Raw genomic sequence first — 10,935 nt, forward strand, 5'->3', positions numbered from 1 at the left:
ACTACCCTGCTGTGCGACTGGTTATGAGGGAATCAATAAAAGGGAAATATATAATTGACTACATCATCAGCATTCCGCCTGCTGCAGATACACCTCTCCATTTACTATATTAGTAAGAATGGCCACTGCCCAGGCCTTCTGAGGGGGAATGGCCATCTTCACATTTTGTCGAACACAAAATAATATGACGGAACCTGTGTGCTGAATGGGACACACGACAAACAGATTGAGCAACTAATGACGATGTGTCCGTGGTGTGCAGTGGACCATCAGCAACATCGGAAACATATTCTGTACAAGTCATACATTCTGTGACTTCATGGCCCAGCATTTTGCCCACTCTACAGTAACCATCAATCCCGCTGGGATCCACCCTGTGTCAATGATGAGTGCAGAAGTACATGCCAGGAACAGCACAAGCTAAACCTAGATATGAGGGGACAGTCTGGAGAAACTCTTATTGTCTTCCGCTGCAAGAAAGACTGACTTGCATGATAAACAGCATAAGCAGCAAGTGCTCAACAGCCCTCAGTGATCCCACAATCAATGGTTCAGATCTATCTCTGCGGTCCTCCAACGTGGTGTCATAAAGATAGTGTACACTGAAAGCGACCTTTTGAGGAGAACGCTACTCTCCAACAATGCAATCCCCAGTTGTGTGGGAGCACAGCACATCGGGACAAAATAAAACTACTGAATTTGTAACAACATTCAGCATGAAGAGCTGAGCAGATGATCCATTTCAACCTCCTTCAGTGGGCCCTAGCATCATATAGCTTTATTCCTGATGAAGGGCTTTTGCCACAAAAGTCGATTTTACTGCTTCTCAGATGCAGCCTGAACTGATGTGAGCTTCCTGCACCACTAATCCAAAATCTGGTTTCCAACATCTGCAGTCATTGTTTTTACCTAAAATTATATACCTCAATGTTCAGAAAACTCGATTCACTCCACACAATGTCAAGAAATAGCTGGAGACACTGAAAATTGTGAGTCAACTCCGGAGACTGCCACTTTATTAGCCTAGCTGTTCCAATCCAGCATGAACACTGAAAACTGCAAACATTATGATAAGCTGCCCAAGTATATCCTGTCAGCAAAACGCATGGCACTTGCATTGTACTCATTCACTGATCCAACGGTACACGGTCTACCTTGTAAATGTGAAGGAAGTGTCAGTAATAATCTGATCAATCAACAATAATCTGCTTAGTGTCATACAGTCAGTGTCCCGTCAGGCTGACCCATCTCCTGACCCCTTGTAAGCTCAGTTCAGACAGTGGAATTCTAAAGGGGCACTGGGAGCATTTGCTCCAAAAATCGAGGCAACATTTAACAGTGTGTGATAATAGATACCCGAATACAATTACAGTTAATCGGAATCTGAGGGAAACATTTTCCTGGTTGAAATTATCAGCAGCAAAAAGGAAAAAAAGGATTGTTCTGATGATCAGTAATTAGAACTGCAGAAGGCCTCTGCACCCATTTCTCGGAAAAGAGAGAACATGGAACATAAGAATACATTACAGGCCCCTTGGCACTCGATTTCGCACCGACCTGTGAAACCAATCAGAAGCTCAATTAACCTACACAATTCCATTGTCATTCTTATCTTTATCCAATGACTATTTAATAGTCTTAAATTTGGCGAGGGTATTACTGTTACAGGCAGGGCGTGGAACATCCCGACCAGTCGCTGAGTCAGGAGACTGCCTTTGACACCTGTCCTTTCTCGATCAGTCCTCAATTTAAAGCTCTGTCTCTACGTGCGAGCCATCACCATCCGAGGGGAAAAAAGGGTCTCACTGTCCACTCCATCTAATGCTCTGATTATCTCATATGTCTCTGATATTTCCTCTCATGTCTGTGTCACACTCCAGTTCCTTCACTGCATTCAAAACCCAGCTCTCCCGTTTCTCATGATTCTGCTCTTCAATGTTTTCACCTCTCGACCTTCTTCTCTTTAATGAGGACAGCCTGACGTCGCTCAGTCTTTCCTCACAATGCAAATTAGTTTTTAAACTTAAAAAGTTTCTTCAAGTAGAACAAGTAGAAAAGAGATATCTACAAAATTCCATGCAAGGACTGCCACAAACACTACATCGGACAAACAGGAAGAAGGTTCGCCACCAGGATACACGATCACCAGCTAACAAGAAAACGACACGACTCTCTCTCCCTCGTAGGCCTACACACGGATGAAAATAGCCACCATTTCGACTGGGACAACACATCTATCCTGGGACAGGCTAAGCAAAAGCATGCCAGAGAATTCCTCGAGGCCTGACACTCCAACCACAACGCCATAAACAAACACATAGATCTCGATGCCATCTCTCAACCCCTCAGAAAACGAACAGGAAATGACATCACCACAAACCCGAGGAACCCCATCCAGGAGAAAGATAAAAAAAAGAAAGTAGGAGACAACAGCTTCGCTTCACTTGGAGGTCGTCATTGATGATGTTACCGAACCAGGTAATGAAACGTCTTGATATCAAACCTACAGCTCAGCGAGCAAACCTACACCCTAAACCTCAACCTGAGCTACAAACCTTCACAAACCTTGCATGACATGGAAACCTTTACAGAGTTGGTCTGAGTAGCGGCAGTTGAAATTCAATCTGTATTCATGCCAATGATTCATTGAGGAAGGTCGAATTTGAAATTTGAATACAGGGTTAAAGGCAGGATTCTTGGCAGTGCGAAGGAACAGCCGCATCTTGGGATCCATGTACTGAGATCCCTCAAACTTTTCATTCAAGTTGATGTAGTTGGTAAGAAGACATTTCTTTTCCTTTCATTAGCAAGGCGATTGAGTATAAGAGCTGCGAGCTTTTGCTGCAGCTCTGCATAATCTGGTCAGACCACTCTTGTATTATTGTGCCCAGTTCTAATCGCCTCATTATAGGAAAGATTCAGATGATTTCGAGAGGATGTTGCTTGGATTGGACGGCTCGTCTGACGAATTGACAGTGAGTGAGCTCGGGCTTTTCACACTGGAGCGAAGAAAGAAGAGAGGTGACTTGATAGAAGCAGTGGAAGGGACAGATAGAGGAGAGAGACAGAGTTTTTTCTGGGCTGAAATGCCTGTCACGAAATGTCATAAATTTAAATTGATTGAGGGAAGATGTCAGAGGTAGGTTCTTTACGTAGAGATGTATGGGTTGGTGGAATGCGTTGCCAGCAGTCTGAGAACACTCAGAGAAACTAGGAACATTTCAGCGATTGCTGAACAAGCACATGAATGGTAATAAACTGAGGGATGTGTAGTAAGCTTGACCTTAGATGAAATTAAATGTTCGGCACAACACCGTGGGATGAAGGGCCTGTACTTTGCTCTGCTGTTCTATGCTCTATGTTCTGTATTTTAACTTTTTTTCTCGAAGTGTGTGAAACTGGAAAAGCATAGCCGATCAGGCAGCATCGAAGAAACAGGAAAATTGACATTTCTGGCACAAGACCTTCTTTTAAAATGTGCCATTCATCAGGAATGAATGGCTTATGGCCACAAAATCGATTCTCCTGGTCCTATGATGCTGTCTGACCGGCTATGCTTTTCCAGCAACACACACTTCGACTCTGATCTCCAGCGTATACAGTGCTCACTTTCTCGCAAGTTGATTTTCATTTCAAAAAGAGATGTGAATTGATTTTTCATTTCATTTTTTTGCTACAGTTGAGCAGACCACTCGGCCCCAAGCAAAACAGAATTTATTTTAAAACTACAGCTAAAACACGAAAAAAGAATGCAAATGTAAATTATAATAACCTAACTAATAGAAAACCCAGCAGACTCAATGCATGAACTTAACCAAGGATCTTTACCAATTCTCGCAATATAAATATACACTTTGATGAAAGATGAATTCAGACACTATTCCTTACAAGTAGTGGAAACCTCAGGGAAAACATTTACCCAAAAATCATATGCTGTAGCATGGAACCTTCTTTCAATGCATTGCAGCAGCTTCTCTGCCAGAACTCAACCAAACTAGACAAAATTGTAAACTGGGAGAACTGGCTACTCCTCTGCCATTGTAGATTTGCCTATATTGGCACCTCTCCCTTTACGAACTCTCTAGAGCAAAAAAGAAAGGGAAAAATAACTTTGTTAAAGGGGCAGAAGCATCACACCTCAATGATCCAATGCACAATTTAAAAATGTGTTGATATTGGCTCGTTATTCCTTATTTTTCTGGGGAATGTGGAACCGTCTGGTTCACCTCATCAAATCAGATTGATCGTCATTAAATTCTTTCCAAGGCGTAGAATAAATTACAAACGGAGCAGAAGCAATAGAACCTCAGCAGGACATTTCACCTTCTCTCCTGTATTTCATTTAAGTAGAATCACGGTCGAAAATTTGCAATACGTTCAAAATAAATCCAGGAAACCAGCCTTTTTTTAGTTTATTATTCACAACGAGTGGAGTCGACCAACAATTATTTATTCTCAATATCTACACCAGAGGAAGAGTGTTCTAAGCTCACTTTTTTCGATCATAGCTGCCATTCCTATGTATGAGCACCAACGAGATTGCTTGGAAGGGTTTTTTCAGTAGTTTGACTGAATGTATGGTGATGCGGTTCCACTTCAGAAGAAACGTGTCGAGGAATATGCGAGTGCTGGTGTTTCCATGGGTGCACTCTCATTGACATTCTAAATGCTAACGTTTCAGAAAGTGATGTCAGAAGACACAAATGAGTGAAGTTAGAGCAAAGAAACATGGAAACTGGAGTTTGCATTTGTCCACAGTCGAGTCAAGCATGCTCAGCCATTCATTATGACCGTGACTGATCTTGCATATCAACGCCATAATTCCACATTCGTTCCAAATATCTTGATGAACTTAGTCGTGTTTTCCTTCAGAGAATGCATGTATGGGTTACGTTTTTAAAGATACCAGTGAACTGAATATGATAGCCTGGTGTTGTAGAAAAGTTCAGAGTGACTGAAAATATCTTAAGTCTTCACTGAAATGGCAGACCGCATATTCTGAAATTCGAAGCACTGTAATAGATTCTCCAATCATGGGGAACTTTCTTCCTGGATCTAGTCGGTCGATACCTGCCTTGGTTTTTATACTTTGCTTTCAGAACCTTTTCATTCTTCTCACCTCCGTCCTGGACAAACCTGTACACATCCAAAATACGATCAACCTCAATGTCACCTGATTGAATCTGCACTGGAGCATACTTATTTAATTAAAAACGTGTACACTTGCTCTATATGCATATTATAGAACGTCAATCAGATTATCAAACTATTTAAAGTCCACAATGTCAAAGAGTTTGCATAAAAAGATTTTGCACCAGAGTTCACGAGCGACGGTGACATCAACTCACATGAGGCACTCTAATATACAATAAAAAAGAACAAAAAAACGAAGTAAACGGGTAAGCGATCTAGAAATATGAAAGAAGATTTCATAAACTTTATTTTTGACATATAACCAAGGTAAGGGAAAGTTTAGTGTAGACATTGGACCATTGGAAAATGACACGAGAAGAGTAATGTTATGAACAAGAAACGGTGAAGAACCTGAATCAATATTTTTCATCAGCCTTCATGGTAGAAAGTTAGCATACCAGAAAGGAACGATAGTCAGGGGACAGTGATAAGCGAAGTGAACATCACTAAGATGAAGGTGGTCGGGAAACTGAAAGTTCTGAACGTAGATAAATCACCTGGACCGAAGTGATCCAATCCAAGGTTCTGATAGACATAGCTGTCGAGATATTCGAGGTGCTATTGTTGACCTTTTGGCAAACAATGAGTTCGGGAGGTACCAGTGGCCAAGAAAATGATTAGCGTCACATCCCTGTTCAGGAAGGAAGTGAGGCAGAAGATGGGAAATTGTTGTTAGGTTAGCCTGGCGTCGTCCCCTGTAAGATTATAATGTCAATTGTGAAAGGTGAGATTGCAGATTACATTGAAATGTGTCGTAAAATAGGGTTTGAGAGAGAATAGCTTTTTCAAGGGAAGTTCATGCCTGATAAATCTGTTGGAAAACTTTGACGTCATAGCATCCAAATTAGACAAAGGAGAGCCAGTGTTCACAAACTTTCTTTGAGAAAATGGACCACACAGAAGTCTGTCTAATTTAAAGAAAAAGCCAGTGGTACAAGGAACTGGATTGGCTGAATGGCAGAAGGCAGAGACTGGTCAAAATGGATCCCATTTCAGAATGGCTATCAGTGAGTAGTGGAATTCCACACTGTCAGTGTCAGAACTCCAACTTTGCAAATTGCATCTTGATGATCTGAGCACAGCACCAACAGTATTGCTGCTCAGTTTGCAGATTGCACATTCATGCTTGGAATGTCAAGGAATTTTGGGGAAGCGAGGAGGCTGAAGTACACTTGGACAGGCTAGGATAATAGGTAAAGAATTGATGGATGTAAAACACTGTAGGAAAACATGGACTTGTGCATTTTGCTAGACAGAATAGATGTTCGGACAATTTCGTCAACTGGGACAGGTTTTGGAAACGTGAAGTGTAAATGGACTTAAGAGTTCTACTTCACGATTATCTTACTATAACATCCAAGTTCAGTTCTGTGTTACGGAGGCAAACACTATTTTGACATTCATGTCTCAAAAGAATAGGAATGCACTGCTCAAATTGTATAAATCTTTGATCACGTATATTTGGAAACATATGAGCAGGTTTGTTCTCTATAATTTGGGAAGGATATGCTGTCTTTGTTTGGTCGGTGGATTCAGAACGCAATTACGATATTGATCCCGGGAATGAAATGTTTGTCATGTGAGGAGTGGTAGGGTTTGTACATCAAGGAATTTAGCGGGATGAAGGGAAAGCTCATTGAAATTTACAGAATGCTGAGAAGTCTGAAGAGGGTGGATTTGAAGAAAACATTTTCGCTCTTAGGAGGAACAGTGACCCATTGGCAGAGTCTCGGCGTGAAGGGAAGAATCTTAAGAAATGACTGAACGACATTTACCATTTGCTTCTGGTCAGTGAACATGTGGAACACATTTCCATAGTAGGCTGCACAGGCTAAGTGTGCCTAAGTTACAGACATAAATGCGATGAATTAGTTTGGGGATCAAACATTAAATGGACAAAGCAGGAGGACCAGGTTGTGAAACATATCAGGAAGATCTAATGGTGGAGCAGACTGAGTGGGCCAAATGAACTAATTTGCATCATGTATCTTATGGTCCAAACCGCTACTTCTGAGCTGTACTCGTTCCAAACATTATCATGCGTTCGCCTCAGCATTGGTTCCTGGATTTCATAATTGCCTCTTCGCTGCCCTCACTACACGATGCTATGGTGATCTCATTTTGTTACTTTTGAATAATCATCTTGCTTTACCAAGTTGTTTCCAACTGTTTAACTGAAAATCTAAACAATAAGGTAACGTCAGCGATCAAATAAATACACGACTTAATCTGACGTTTTAGCTGCCAAAAAACATGAGGAACCTGGCTGAAATAATGAGAAGAGATTGTATTCGAAATACTACCCCTCTTCGTTTTCTGCTATCAGCCACTTCGGTGGGCATACTCAGCGTGATTATGGGGAAAGAGAGCCACTGAAATAAACATAATAGAACCCTTCCTTTGTCAATGCTTCAAATGTAAAACAATGTTTTTTTCTGTTTGTTCATTGATCTAAAATTGAGAGCATGATGCAGTTTAATTGCTCCCCTGGAGACTGTCAGATAAAATAAATGAAGGTAACTTTGAATCTTTTACAAAATTAAACAGCTCAAATTCGAAAAGTGTGTTACTTTCGAACGGTCGTGCATGGGCCAGTGAAAGGGCTCTTCTATGCCATTACCTATCCCATTGTTGCCGTTGTTGGAATCCCAGGTAAGAAATGAATTGCAAAGAAAGTACATAGTTATTTGGAAATCTTCACAAAAGTTCTTTTTTTCCCTTGCCGATTTTTCTAAGGTTCACCCCTCTGTAAATATAAGGGATATAAACCAGGAACATATAGAGAGTAGTGCCATTTTGTTTATTGCATGTTTTGCACCATTAAGGAGAGTTTTAGTGCATTATTTGAACTTATATCATCGAGCAACGCAAGATTATATTCAATGATTTATATAACACATTTCTGTTAATAGATTGTGCAAATATGAATTAATGAATAGCATTGCCGAAACAGTAACATTTTGTATTATTCAGAATTAAATTTAACTTTAAACCAAAATAGATTCCAGAAATTTAATGACATATGTGCTTGCAGTTTAGTCAGGTGGTAAAGTGCATTTTCCTGCACTGATCTTAATACATCCACGCTGATAAAGAAGATCAGCCATGAAGTTGTTGAAAGGTACGGTGGAATGGCTGAATCTATCGCCGTATAAATTTCTGCAGGTTACACATTGTGTTGGATGTAATGAAATCAACAGTTGTGTGCAGGGATTGAAATACAAGTCTGCAATCCTATCTCATTGGGTAGTTATTTACGTAAGCTGCAACGGATCAACTACGTTGAATAGTGTAACTAATTAATATTTGATATTTTTTGCAGAGGCGAATTAAAATAAAATGGAATTTGTTTCATTAAGGATTTTGGCTTTTTGTTTGCATTTGGCATTCATCTTGCAAAGTTGAGTTAGTTATTCATCAGTAAGCGATCTATTTACTGTCGAGTTGACGGATTTCTTTCACCTCTTGCTCATACATCTGAACATGGAGTTGCTTTAGTTTGCACATACTGCAATATGAATGTTGTGGTATTTCAAAGGAAGTTGCGTAAACAGGTTTTACACAAAGAGAAACTGGAGAAGATTAAGAAGATGGTGAAATTGAAAGGGTCGAGATAATGTTTACAAGGATGTTGTCAGGGTTGGAGGATTTTAGCTATAGGGAGAGACTGAAGGGTTTGGGGCTGTTTTCACCCGGACGTCGGAGTCTGAGGGGTGACCTTATACAAGTTTGCAAAATAATGAGAGACATGGATAGGATAAATAGACAAAATCTTTTCTCTGTGTTCGGGGAGTCCTGAAGTAGATAGCATAGGTTTAGGGTGAGAGGGGAAAGTTATAACAGACACCTGAGGGGCAACTTTTTTCACACAGAGGACGGTACATGTATGGAATGAGCTGTCAAAGGAAGTGGTGGAGGCTGGTACAATAGCACCACTTAAAGGGCATTTGCATGAGCAGATGAATAGGAAGGATTTGGAGGGATATGAGCCGGGTGCCGGAAGGTTCTATGAGATTGGGCTGGGATATCTAGTCGGCATGGATGGGTTGGACCGAAGGGTCTGTTTCAATGCTGTGCATCTCTATGACTTTTTGACTTTAAGTTTGGATAAGAGGAGTGATATAGAGAAGGAGGGAGAAAGTGCGCTTTGAAGAAGGGAATTCAATTTCGATAATTGAGCCATTAACGTCACATCTGGAATGTTAAATACCATAATTTTACAAGAGGTTATAATTGGAGAAAAATTGACATCTCAGATAATAATGGGAAACTGAACGGTCACGAGTAGCAAAACGAAAGTGAACAATGAAATTATTTACTGAAGAGAATAAATTGCCACCTGTGGTGTTAATTTGTAAGTTAGCAGAGGCCTAATACCCAATGTTTCAGATGCCAGTTGTGGATAATTCTGACTATTCTACTCACAGTTACCTGTGAACGTTGGTTAGCCCGCGTCTGAAGGTGCCACTGTCGTGGATCAGAAGGGTTTCAGTGTCAGATAGGGCGAGACAGTATATGTTCCTTGCGATCCACTTGTTGACATCTAGGTAATGCCATTCTTTATACTTGGTATTTCAACAAACTATTTAACTTTTTTGTCCATCACAGCCAACTTGGTGGCAATTGCAATTCTGTTCCGAGGGTGGTGCGGACTCTCCAGGTGCATCAACTACTATTTGATGGCCATAGCAATGACAGATTTCCTTGTTACTGTCACCAGATGCATACCTAACCGAATCAGCCGCATTTACTTTAGCTACAGTGTTCTGTCCACCACCCCATATGCAGACTGACTACAATTCTGGTCCGCTGCAGCCGGGATGGCTCCGTCTGGCTAACTGCAGCCTTCACCATCGACCGTTTATGTTCATTTGCTTGCAGAGCCTGAAGATCAGATACTGCACCGAGAAAACCGCCGTGCTCATCATAGGAATGATCTGCGTCCTATGTTGTGTTAAAAATTTCCCATTGTACATCATCTACAGACCCTTCTACATCCTGGATGGGGTCGCCTGGTGCTGTGGTATAAAGTCTATATTTTATACGTTACCAATCTGGCAGGGCCATGACTGGATGGATCACATCTTAACTTCCTTTCTCCCATTTCTCCTCATCCTGCTACTCAATGTCCTGACCGTAAAACACATCATCACAGCCAGCAAACTCCGTAGGAAACTTGTCAGTGCTGAAAATGGCAGTGATCCAGAGATGGAAAACCGTAAAAGATCCATCGTCCTGCTCTTTGCCATTTCCCTCAGCTTCCTGCTGTTGTGGGCCACCGAAGTTGGACATTTCCTGTACTTGCGTATTAAAGGTGATGCATACTTCAACAACGAGAATTTCAAAGTCTTAACCTACGTCCTGCAAGAGACAACGAACTTGTTTCAATTACTCAACTCCTGCAACAACGTATTCAAATATGCAGTATCCCAGAACAAGTTCCGTGAGGAGTTCAAGAAGGTGTTGCTGTGTCATTTTGTTGTGTTCATAAAACGCTGTGAAAAATAAAATTCCATAACAAAACACTGAGGTTTACCAGCGGACCTCAATCCTCCTGACTGAATTTATTTACTTTGCAGTTTTTAACTGAGTTCTAGTTCAGTTAGACAAAGCTAAGTCACAAGAAATGCATGTAAACTGCACCCAGATTTTCTCAACGTTCATTTACTCACATTGAAGAAACTCGGGATTTGAAGAAGAATCATACTGGACTCAAAACCTTGCTGTTGTTTGTCTCTCTAC

At 41.0% G+C, this 10,935-nt stretch overlaps 1 pseudogene; it reads left to right on the plus strand.

Moving 5' to 3' along the window:
* LOC148139653 (putative G protein-coupled receptor 139) overlaps positions 1-10,701 on the plus strand; it is a 49,145-nt pseudogene extending 38,444 nt beyond the window's left edge.
* The last annotated feature ends 234 nt before the right edge of the window (positions 10,702-10,935 follow it).

Source organism: Chiloscyllium plagiosum, unplaced genomic scaffold (assembly GCF_037043375.1).
Source record: "Chiloscyllium plagiosum isolate Xiang-an unplaced genomic scaffold, Cpla_swu_hap1 HiC_scaffold_38, whole genome shotgun sequence".
Taxonomy (NCBI): domain Eukaryota; kingdom Metazoa; phylum Chordata; class Chondrichthyes; order Orectolobiformes; family Hemiscylliidae; genus Chiloscyllium; species Chiloscyllium plagiosum.